We start from the raw sequence: 10,592 nt of genomic DNA, 5'->3' as shown, positions 1-10,592 counted from the left end.
CGTGTTACGGTGATGCAATCTCTAAATTAAAAAAAAAGTTTCTCACCAGGCATAATGTGACAAATATACATACACAAAATTTAAATCTTAAAATGTGAGTGTTTGTGTGTCCATAGTAGACATTCTCCCATGATTGTGTATGTTTAGATTTTATGCACACATACATGAAAATGTGGATATAGAGATTTCCACATCTATGTACCTTTGTGTTAATAGGTGTTAGCTCTATGAGGGTGATTGCATATGTATCCATCTGAATATGACATTGAGTGGGCCTCATGTGTGTACATCTGTGCACAGAATACATATGGGGGCATACCATGCATGTACGATTGTGAATGCACATTTTCAATTGCATGCACATGTATATTCATGCACATTTATGTGTGGACATGTCTGTGGCCCCCGTGCTCAGTGTGATGGTCTTGGAAGTGCTGTTACCGATCTGGACTGTTTGAGGTCTCCCCGACAGGAAGTCAGGAATCCAATTGCAGAGTGAGGTGTTTAAATCCAGCAGGCCCAACTTCCTTATCAGGTATATGTGTGGAACGCTAAACTGAAGTCAATAAAGCGCATTTGAGCATACATGTCCTTATTTTCCAGATGCGTGGACTTATTTGTTATGTAAGGGTATTTATGTGCTTGACTGAAGGATCTAAGAATGTAAGGATCATGAGATTTACTGGGATGTTGGCTTAGATTTGAGAACATGTCACATGAAGCAAGGTTGACAGAGTTGGGGCTTTCCTCTTTGGAGCGACAAAGGATGAGAGGTGACTGAATCAGATTATGAGGGGCTTAGATAGGATGGACAGCCAGCACCTTTATCATGGGTGAGAATAACCAATACCAGAAGACCTCTGTGTAAGGTGGGTGGAGGAAAGTTTAGGAGACATATCAGAAAGTGGTGGGTGTCTGGAATGCATTGCTGGGGGTGCTGGTGGTGGTGGAGGCTGGCACAACAGGGACATTCAAAAGACTCCTCAATAGCATATGGATGAAAAATAAACGGACAGTTATAGCTCAAGTCAAGTCAAGAAACTTTTATTTATCATTCATGCCATACACGCATGATAAAGATAAGATAGCAATTCCCCAGGACCACGGAGCATATTTACATAAATATAAGTTAGAAGTTAAATACAATAAAATATTAAAATATTAAGACATATACAGTAAAAGTCTACGGTACCCCATCCACATGTGTTCTGGGAATTCAGGATCCTGATAGCTTGGGGGGAAAAAAATCGTTGCCTAATCTGGACATTAGGGCCCGAGTATTGTGGTAACTCCTACCAGATGGTAGAAGGGAGAACAGTTTAGGTGAGGGGTGTGTGGAGTCCTTCACAATGTTTATTGCCTTTCGCCTGCATTGTGTGTTAATGATGTCCTTCATGGTAGGAAAAGAGCCCCCAGTGATCTTTTCCGCTGACCTCACTATCCTCTGTAGGGTCTTACAAGGTTAAACAGCTTCCAAACCAGGCGGCGATACAGTTGCATAGGATGCTCTCGGTACATCCTCTGTAGAACATAATGAGAATGGAGGGTGGGAGATGAACTTCCCTCAGCCTTCGCAGGAAGTAGAGATGCTGCTGGACTTCCTTTGCTCTGGAGCTGGTGTTAAGGGACCAGGTGAGATTCTCCACCAAGTGCACTCCAAGGAACTTGATGCTCTTGAAGACTTCAATGGTCGAGCCATCAATGGTGAGGGGAGCGTGGTTCCCCTCGGGTTCTCCTGAGATCAACAACCATCCCTTTTGTTTTATTAATGTTCAGATACAGGTTGTTGGCTCTGCACTAGTCCATTAGTGACTGCACCTCATCTCTGTACAGTGACTTATCATTCTTACTTAGGAGACCTACCATGGTCGTGTCATCAGAAAACTTGATGATGTGGTTTGAGCTGGGTTTAGCTGCACAGTCAAGAGTGAGCAGAGTGAACAGCAGTGGATGCAGGCCCTGGGTGTCTCCGTGCTCAGTGGGATGGTCTTGGAAGTGCTGTTTCCGATCCGGACTTTTTGAGTTCTCCCCGACAGGAAGTCAGGAATCCAATTGCAGAGGGATGTGTTTGGACCTAGCAGGTTCAACTTTCTTATCAGGAACTGAGGTATAATTGTGTTGAATGCCGAATTGAAGTTAATAAACAGCATTTGAACATACGAGTCCTAAATTTTCCAGGTGCGTGGACATGTCTGTTATGTGATTGTCTGAAGGATCTAAGACTATAAGGATCATTATAGAAGCATGAGATTGACCGGCATTTCAGAATATGGCACATGAAGCAAGGTTGACAGAGCTGGGGCTTTCCTCTTTGGAGTGACAAAGGATGAGAGATGACTTAATAGAGGTATATAAGATTAAGAGGGGTTTAGATAGGATGGACAGCCAGCACCTTTTTCCTTGGACTACAATAGCAAATACCAGAAGATTGTGGTGCGCTGTTAGACAGAATCAGACACACACAAGGTAAAGACTGTACAACAGGCTTTAATCCACAAAGACTTCCACAGAGCCAGGCTGGCTGTGGCTTCAGCCTCGGGAGGCCGGCGCAAGCTTATATCCCAGAGGGTGATTGACACCCGACCGGATGGGGCTTGATCCATTCAGGCCGACTGATTGGCAGCCGGCCAGGTGTTGTCCTGTCCCCTTACACTCCTGCAGGTACGGAGGTTGCCTCCTGCAGTAGGCCGGAGGTGGACCACCACAAAGACCTCTGTGTAAGGTGAGTGGAGAACGTTTAGGAGAGATATTAGAGGTATGTTTTATACACAAAAGAGTGGTGGATGCATGGAATGCATCACTGGGGATTGTACTGGTGGAGGCTGGCACAACAGGGACATTCAGAAGACTCCTCAATAGCATCTGGATGGAAAATAAACAGACAGTTATAGGAGTGAGGGAGGGAAGGATTACATTATTGTGGAGTAGGTTCATATAGGTCGGCACAACATTGTGGGCTGAAGGGCCTGTACTGTGCTGTAATGTTCTATCTTCTATCTTCATGGCCACCTTAAGTCTACTTTGCTGCTTAGTAAGATCATGGCTTCCATTCATTTGTCTTGCCTGTCCTCTGCAACTACTGAGCTCCTTACCAACCAAAAAAAGGTGTCTGTGCCTTGGATATATTGAATGAGTCCACCTCCACAGTGCTCTGATACCTGTGTCCTTGCATATGTCCAGTAAACTACCAGTGCATTGGATCCGCTTCTTTGAAAAGCTCACTACGAACACTCCTGCAGAAATCAATTTGTGTCATGTTCCGAGAGAGTGGGTGTTGTAAATATGCACCTATCAAAATTTTGGATCTTTGTGACAGGAGAGCAAGGAAAAAAACACAAATTCCTTCATTTATTCCAAAAACACTCTATAAAATGTGGTTGATCTGACCTGGGTGGTTTTTACTGAGATGGAATGTTTATTTTCACACACAGTGAATGTGTGAAAACAAAACCAGCCTCTGTCACCACATATCACTACAATCCACCATGTATGTGCTTTTTTCTACTGACTCCTTGTTTTCTCTCCCTCTTTCTCAGTCTTTGTCTCTCTCTCTCTGTCTCTGTGTGTGTCTCTCCCTCCCTCCCCTTCTCCCTCTCCCTTTCTATCTTTCTCTCTCTCTTTCCCTCCTTTCTCTCTCTCTCTCACTCTCTTGCTCTTTGACACCTACCTCTGAAACATATGCATATTTTGACTACCTTGCCTGATAGTTCCTTCCAAGAGTCTTCGAGTTGTTCAGACAGAAACAGGCCCTTCAGTTCCTTCATGTCCATACCTACCAAGATGCCCACCTAGATAGCAAAGTTACTACTTTCACCGAAGTCTAAGGAAGTTTGGCATGTCCCCCTCTTGGCCCCTCATCAACAACTACAGGTGCGCCACCGTAAGGAAACTCATATCACAGCGTGGTACAGGAGCTGCTCTGTTCATGACTGGAAGAAGTTGCAGAATTTGTGAATGCAGCTTGAGACACAACACAAACCTACCTCCCCTCCTTGAGCACCATCGACACCTCCCGAAGTCTGCAAACACACCAAAGACCCCATCCTGCTCCAGCCATATTCTCTTCTCCCTCCTCCTATTGGGGAGAAGTCTCGAGAGAAGTCACAATCCAACAGGCTTCAGACAATTTCCTCCCCGCAGCTATCAGGTTCTTGAATGAACCCAACAACATGTTGCTCTTCCTTGATGTTAATTGATCTTCCTTTTCATTTCATCTAAATCAGCCATTCTCAACCTTTCTTTCCACCGTGACCCTCTTTGAAGAATGCTCAAAGTTTATGGGCCCCCTTCCCTGTGAAGCAGTCAAAACTAGTTTGTTTCTTTCGTATTTCTCTCCTACCGACTACATAAAAAAAGCATTAAAATATATTTTATGATTTCAAGTCATACCTCCCCTTAAATGTGCTGTGGCCTTCGTTAAGATTGGCTCCTCTAAATTGTGTTCTTTTCGTGGCTGAATGAATGTTAGAAATAACCTATAGCCTTCTTGCAGAAGAACCTTTCTTATCGAACCAGGTATTTTGTGATAAATATACTTAAATAAACTTATTCCATTTGCCTGCATTAGCCCAACTATTTCATTTCGGCATCCCCCTCCCATATTCATGTCTGTCCGTGGCCTCATGTACTTGCTGAAGAGCCTGTACTGTGCTGTATTGTTCTAAGTTCTTTGTACTATCTCACAAAGTCCGTCCATAAATTAGAGGAACCACATTTGATTTTCTGTCTGGGCACTCTCCAACTGAATGCCGTTAACGTCGACTTCTCTGGTTTCTGCTAACCTACACTCCATTCTCCCTCCCTTCCCTTTCCCTTTATCTCCTCCGGACGGATGATGAACACGGGCACACCCCAAGGATGTGTGTGTAGCCCATGACCATGTGGCCAGGCACAATTCCAATGCCATCTTAAAATTTGCCGATAACACCACAGTTGTCGGTAGACTCACATGCAGATTGTGGACTTCAGGAGAAAGTCAGGGGAACATGATTCAGTCCTCAGCGAGGAACCAGCAGTGGAGAGGTTCAAGAACTTCAAATTCCTGGGTGTGAACATCTCCGAGGATCTGTCCTGGAGCCTCCATGTTCGTGCAATGATGAAGAAAGCTCACCAGCGGCTAGACTTTGTGAGGTGTCTGAGGAGATTGGGTACCTCACCGAAGACTCTCGTAAACTTCTACAGGTGGACCGTGGAGAGCCTTCTGGCTGGTTGCATCACTGCCTGGTACAGAGGCGCAAAACTCTCAGGACAAGAATAAACTCCAGAGGGTTGTTAATTCAGCCTGGGACATCACTCCGCCACCTCTGGGAAAAAGGCCTGAAGATGAGCACTCAGCGGCGGCACAAGGACGGCTTCTTCAGATTCCCTGAGTAATCAATGATCCAAAGACACTTAGTATTTTTTAAATTTAATACTTATTGTTGTAAGATGGTTTATAATATGAATATCTGCTGCAAAACACCGAATTTCATGACTTGTTCATGACAATAAATTCTGATTCTAGTTCTTCTTTCCCGCCAGCTCTCCACTCACTTCCCTTTCTATTCACAGAACCATCTCTCCACCCCCCTGCTTTGCTGCTGTGCCCTCCCTCCCTTATCTACCTATTACCTCCTGCATCTAGGACCGTGCTCCTCTCCCTCTCCTCCATTCCCTCTCCCCACACCATTTTGTTCAGATGCCTGCCAACATTTTCCCATACCTTGACAAAGGGTTCAAGACTGAAACATTGGTTATGTACCTTTATCTAGAAGACCGCAGAGCCCACCTCACTGACAAAAGACAAAGGAGGAAAAACCCAACACCCAACCCCAACCCACCAATTTTCCCTTGCAACCGCTGCAACTGTGCCTGCCTGTCCCGCATCGGACTTGTCAGTCACCCACGAGCCTGCAGCAGACGTGGACATTACCCCTCCGTAAATCTTCGTCCGCGAAGCCAAGCCAAAGAAAATATAAAGGACACTGTTCGACCTGCTGACTTTCCCCAGCCGTGTTTTTACTCCAATCACGGTGTCTGCAGACCTTCTGTGATTTATTTTTCCTTAGCCCTGTACCTATCCACTCTTTACAGTTACTTATCCGAATGCCTGTATGTTTAATATGATAAACTTGTTTGTGAAGAGACCAAGAATGCATTTGGCAGCAAAGGTGTTGGATAAATAAAGGTTATTGGCTAAACTGTAATTAATGACCAACAATGAGTGAGGCGACCATTGTGTGTTTTCATTTTCACAGAAAAGTAGAGGCAGGTTTAAAACAGAATGCCCCACTTCACTCGGTGTCCAATTCCCACAAGCCACACAACCCAACTTCCGTGATAAGATTCCTGCAACAAAGATTAATGCTCAGTGGGAGAGCCAAGTGTTGGATTTGCATTAATTTCAGTCAAAATGACTTAAAGTTAGGACCATGTAACTTCCTGAGCTGTGCCTCTGTGACCCCCCTCATGAGTTACCAGCCCGGCAGGCAATCATTAAACCAGCATTTTAATTCTGCTGGTGTTGACAGTGTAAACTGGAACCTGTTGGCACTGCATCTGCAATTAATTACATGAGCCCACTGGTGAAGGACATGTGAAACAATGGCTGCTTTCTTTTAGCCTCCCTTCCCCCCCACATAACGATGCTGGGCCTGAGGAATTAGGGGTTATGGAGAACAGGTGACAGTGACATTGAATCCACACACTGATCAGCCATGATCTAGTCGAAACATGGACAACAGGTGCAGGAAAAGGCCCATCGAGCCTGCTCCACCATTCAAAACAATCCGTACCCGATTCCTGTCTTTTCTCCGTGACTTTGATCCCTTTAGGCATGAGGGTGACGTCCAACTCGGCTTTGAATCTATCTAATGAACCGGCCTCAACAACTTTCTGCATCAGGGAGTTCTATAAGTTCACAATTCTCTGAGTGAAGATGTTTCTCCTTATCTCAGTCCTGAAAGGCTTCCTCCTTCTCCTTGTTCTGCACTTCCCCAACATCGCGAATGTTCCTCCTGCATCTCACCTTTCTGGTTCTGAATAGTGAACCAGGCTTGACGGGCCAAATGGCCTACTCCTGCTCCTGTTTCTTACATGTGCTCAGAGCTGCACATATTTTTCAAGAAAAAGCACAGAAAATGCTCTTAACAAAGAAAAGCACGTGGCATGGTTAGTGTAGCGGTTAGCGCAAGTCCCCGACTTACGCCCATCTGCACAAAAGGCCGGAAAAAAATAACGGCTGTGTGTGTACGATAGTGACTGTCTCTCAGCTGCCATTCGGGAACCACTATAAATTCACCAAAGAAGATGGGGAGCAAGAGGGAAAAACCCATCCCCTGCTGATAGTCAAGGAAGACGCTTGATTTGGAATTGAAAATGGTTTGATTCACGACTTCTACATGCCATGCTAACATTCTTCCGATTTACGTCCATTTCGTGACATGACTGGTCGGTCAGAACAGAACTCGGAAGTATGTCGGGGAACAGCTGTACCTCGCCGGTTTCCTCCCACCCTTCAAAATATATGGGCACTCTAGGTAAATTGGGATATTGTGGGCTTGTGAGTCGGAGGGGCCTGTCTAATTTAAAAAAAAATTAAATATAACAGCTCTGTGCACATAAAATTCAAGTAAGTCATGAATAAAAGGAACCACAGCATGACGACTTCTCATCCCAGCACTCGTAATCCATGTGTCATTTACTCTCTCAGATCCCATCCCCTGGAACTTCCATCGGTTTCAACTCTTGTATTGGTGATTAATCTCACAAGTTGGGGTATTTGGGTGGCATGGGGTCATGGGCTGGAAAGGCCTGATACCGTGCTGTTTGTCTAAATTAAAAATTTTAAATATACATTGTGTGGTAAACCACTGTTTGCATATTTAACTGTCTGGGCACCCCCACTGGCCAACTGGACCTGTGGCTCCTCCTACAGACTCCTGAATAAAGGTAACTGTCCCACGGACCCTTCCCCAGTTCGGGACAGTCGACCAGCATGGACGTACCTCCATTTTATTGCTAATAAAAGCCTATCAGTTTTTACATAACTTCTAGTCTGAAAAACCTCACAAAGATAAGCGTATACAGAGCTGTTGTCATACCCACACTCCTGTTCGGCTCCGAATCATGGGTCCTCTACCGGCACCACCTACGGCTCCTAGAATGCTTCCACCAGCGTTGTCTCCGCTCCATCCTCAACATCCATTGGAGCGCTTACACCCCTAACGTCGAAGTACTCGAGATGGCAGAGGTCGACAGCATCGAGTCCACGCTGCTGAAGATCCAGCTGCGCTGGATGGGTCACGTCTCCAGAATGGAGGACCATCGCCTTCCCAAGATCGTGTTATATGGCGAGCTCTCCACTGGCCACCGTGACAGAGGTGCACCAAAGAAAAGGTACAAGGACTGCCTAAAGAAATCTCTTGGTGCCTGCCACATTGACCACCGCCAGTGGGCTGATAACGCCTCAAACCGTGCATCTTGGCGCCTCACAGTTTGGCGGGCAGCAACCTCCTTTGAAGAAGACCGCAGAGCCCACCTCACTGACAAAAGGCAAAGGAGGAAAAACCCAACACCCAACCCCAACCAACAAATTTTCCCTTGCAACCGCTGCAATCGTGTCTGCCTGTCCCGCATCGGACTTGTCAGCCACAAACGAGCCTGCAGCTGACGTGGACTTTTTACCCCCTCCATAAATCTTCGTCCGCGAAGCCAAGCCAAAGAGTCTTTTGGAGTTATTGATGGTGCATCACATTACTTCTGAGGCCTTGATAAATCAAAGTATTTTTAATACTTTACTTTGTTACAATCATCGCATGACTAAATAACCACCCCCAACCTCCCTCAACCACTCCACTAACACCCTCCCTCCTCCCCTACCCACCTACAAAGAAAGGAAGAAGGAGATCATCGATAAAAACGATCATAATCAACATTTTAGCTGCGGAAACTGAGACGCCCACCGGACTGGACCGAGTGATCGAATGTTAACACCAAGAATTTTTAGATACGGGCTCCACACTTTCACAAAGAATAAGTATTTATCTCTCAAACTATACATAACATAACATAACATAACAATTACAGCACAGAAACAGGTCATTAGGCCCTTCTAGTCCGCACCGAACCAAACACCCCTTTCTAGTCCCACCTCCCTGCACAATGCCCATAACCCTCCATCTTCTTCTCATCCATATACCTGTCCAACCTTTTCTTAAATAATACAATTGACTCCGCCGCCATTATTTCTCCCGGAAACTCATTCCACACGGCTACCACTCTCTGAGTAAAGAAGTTCCCCCTCATGTTACCTCTAAACCTCTGCCCCTTAATTCTTAACTCATGTCCTCTTGTTTTAATCTTTCCTCCTCTTAACGGAAATAGTCTATCCACATCCACTCTGTCTTTTCTAAAGGAATACAAGCTTTCATTTCAATATACCATCTTTTCATACTGAAAACCAAATCAGATTTCCATGTAATAGCTAAATATTTTTTTAGAAACAGCCAAAGCCAAATGTAAAAATTCAATTTGATATATGATCAATCTCAACCCTACGGCAATTAACTTAATATCCCCTAATAAAAATAATAATGGATCAAATGGTAAATTGACTTTTAATACCTTCTCTAAAAAGATTTTAATTTGTAACCAAAATTGTTTAACCTTAAATCAAGTCCAAGTCAAATGAAGAAAGGTACCTATTTCCTGACCACACCTAAATCACAAATCTGAAGAACTAAGGTCAAATATTTTTTAACTTCTGAGGAGTTAAATACAGTTGATGTAAAAAAATTATACTGCACCAACCTATATCATACATTTATAACCTTAGTCATACTGTCTTTATACAAATTCCTCCAAACTCTTTCATCTATCTTTCTATTCAAATTTGATTCCCATTTCACTCTTGATTTAGTTTAGGCATTTTATTTTGTAATATTTTATACATCTCAGAAATAAATTCACCTGAATCTTCCTTAGTAAGTAATAATTCTAAGGGAGAATGCCAAGGTAATTTTAAACTATGACCTAATTTCTCCAACAAAAATTTATTTAACCTGTTAAAAAACAAAAAAAGTATTCGAAGGAATTTGAAACTTCTCTTTCATTTAATTAAAAGATAAAAATCTCTCTGCTTCAAAACAATCTTCAACTCTTTAAAATCCCCAATGAGTTATCTACAGTAAAGGAAAAAATGTTTATTCTGAAATAAAGGCATTTTCATTGAAAAATCTTCCCTTTCCCGTCTATCTGATCATCAATTTTATTCTATAATTCAAGAAGATGTTTCAAAATTGGTGGGTCTATACCAATTAACAATTTTGAATTCCATTTATAAATAAATTCAGCGATAAACTTCTCATCAATTTTATCCAACTCAATTTTAGCCCAAATAGAAGATTTACTGATATCGAACATTGAGTTCAATAAATTTCAATTGTGCAGCTTTATAATTCTGAAAATGAGGAAGTTTAAGCCACCTAGTTCAAATTTCCAAATCAGTTCCTCCAAAGATACTCGATTCATTTTGCCTTTCCATAAAAAAATCTTACAATCTTACAGATTCTGTCACCAATGTGCATATGTATATGGTCATGTAGGATGACTGT

The sequence above is a fragment of the Narcine bancroftii genome, chromosome 5, assembly GCF_036971445.1.
Source record: "Narcine bancroftii isolate sNarBan1 chromosome 5, sNarBan1.hap1, whole genome shotgun sequence".
In the NCBI taxonomy this organism is placed as follows: domain Eukaryota; kingdom Metazoa; phylum Chordata; class Chondrichthyes; order Torpediniformes; family Narcinidae; genus Narcine; species Narcine bancroftii.
This window is presented reverse-complemented; position numbering follows the sequence as displayed.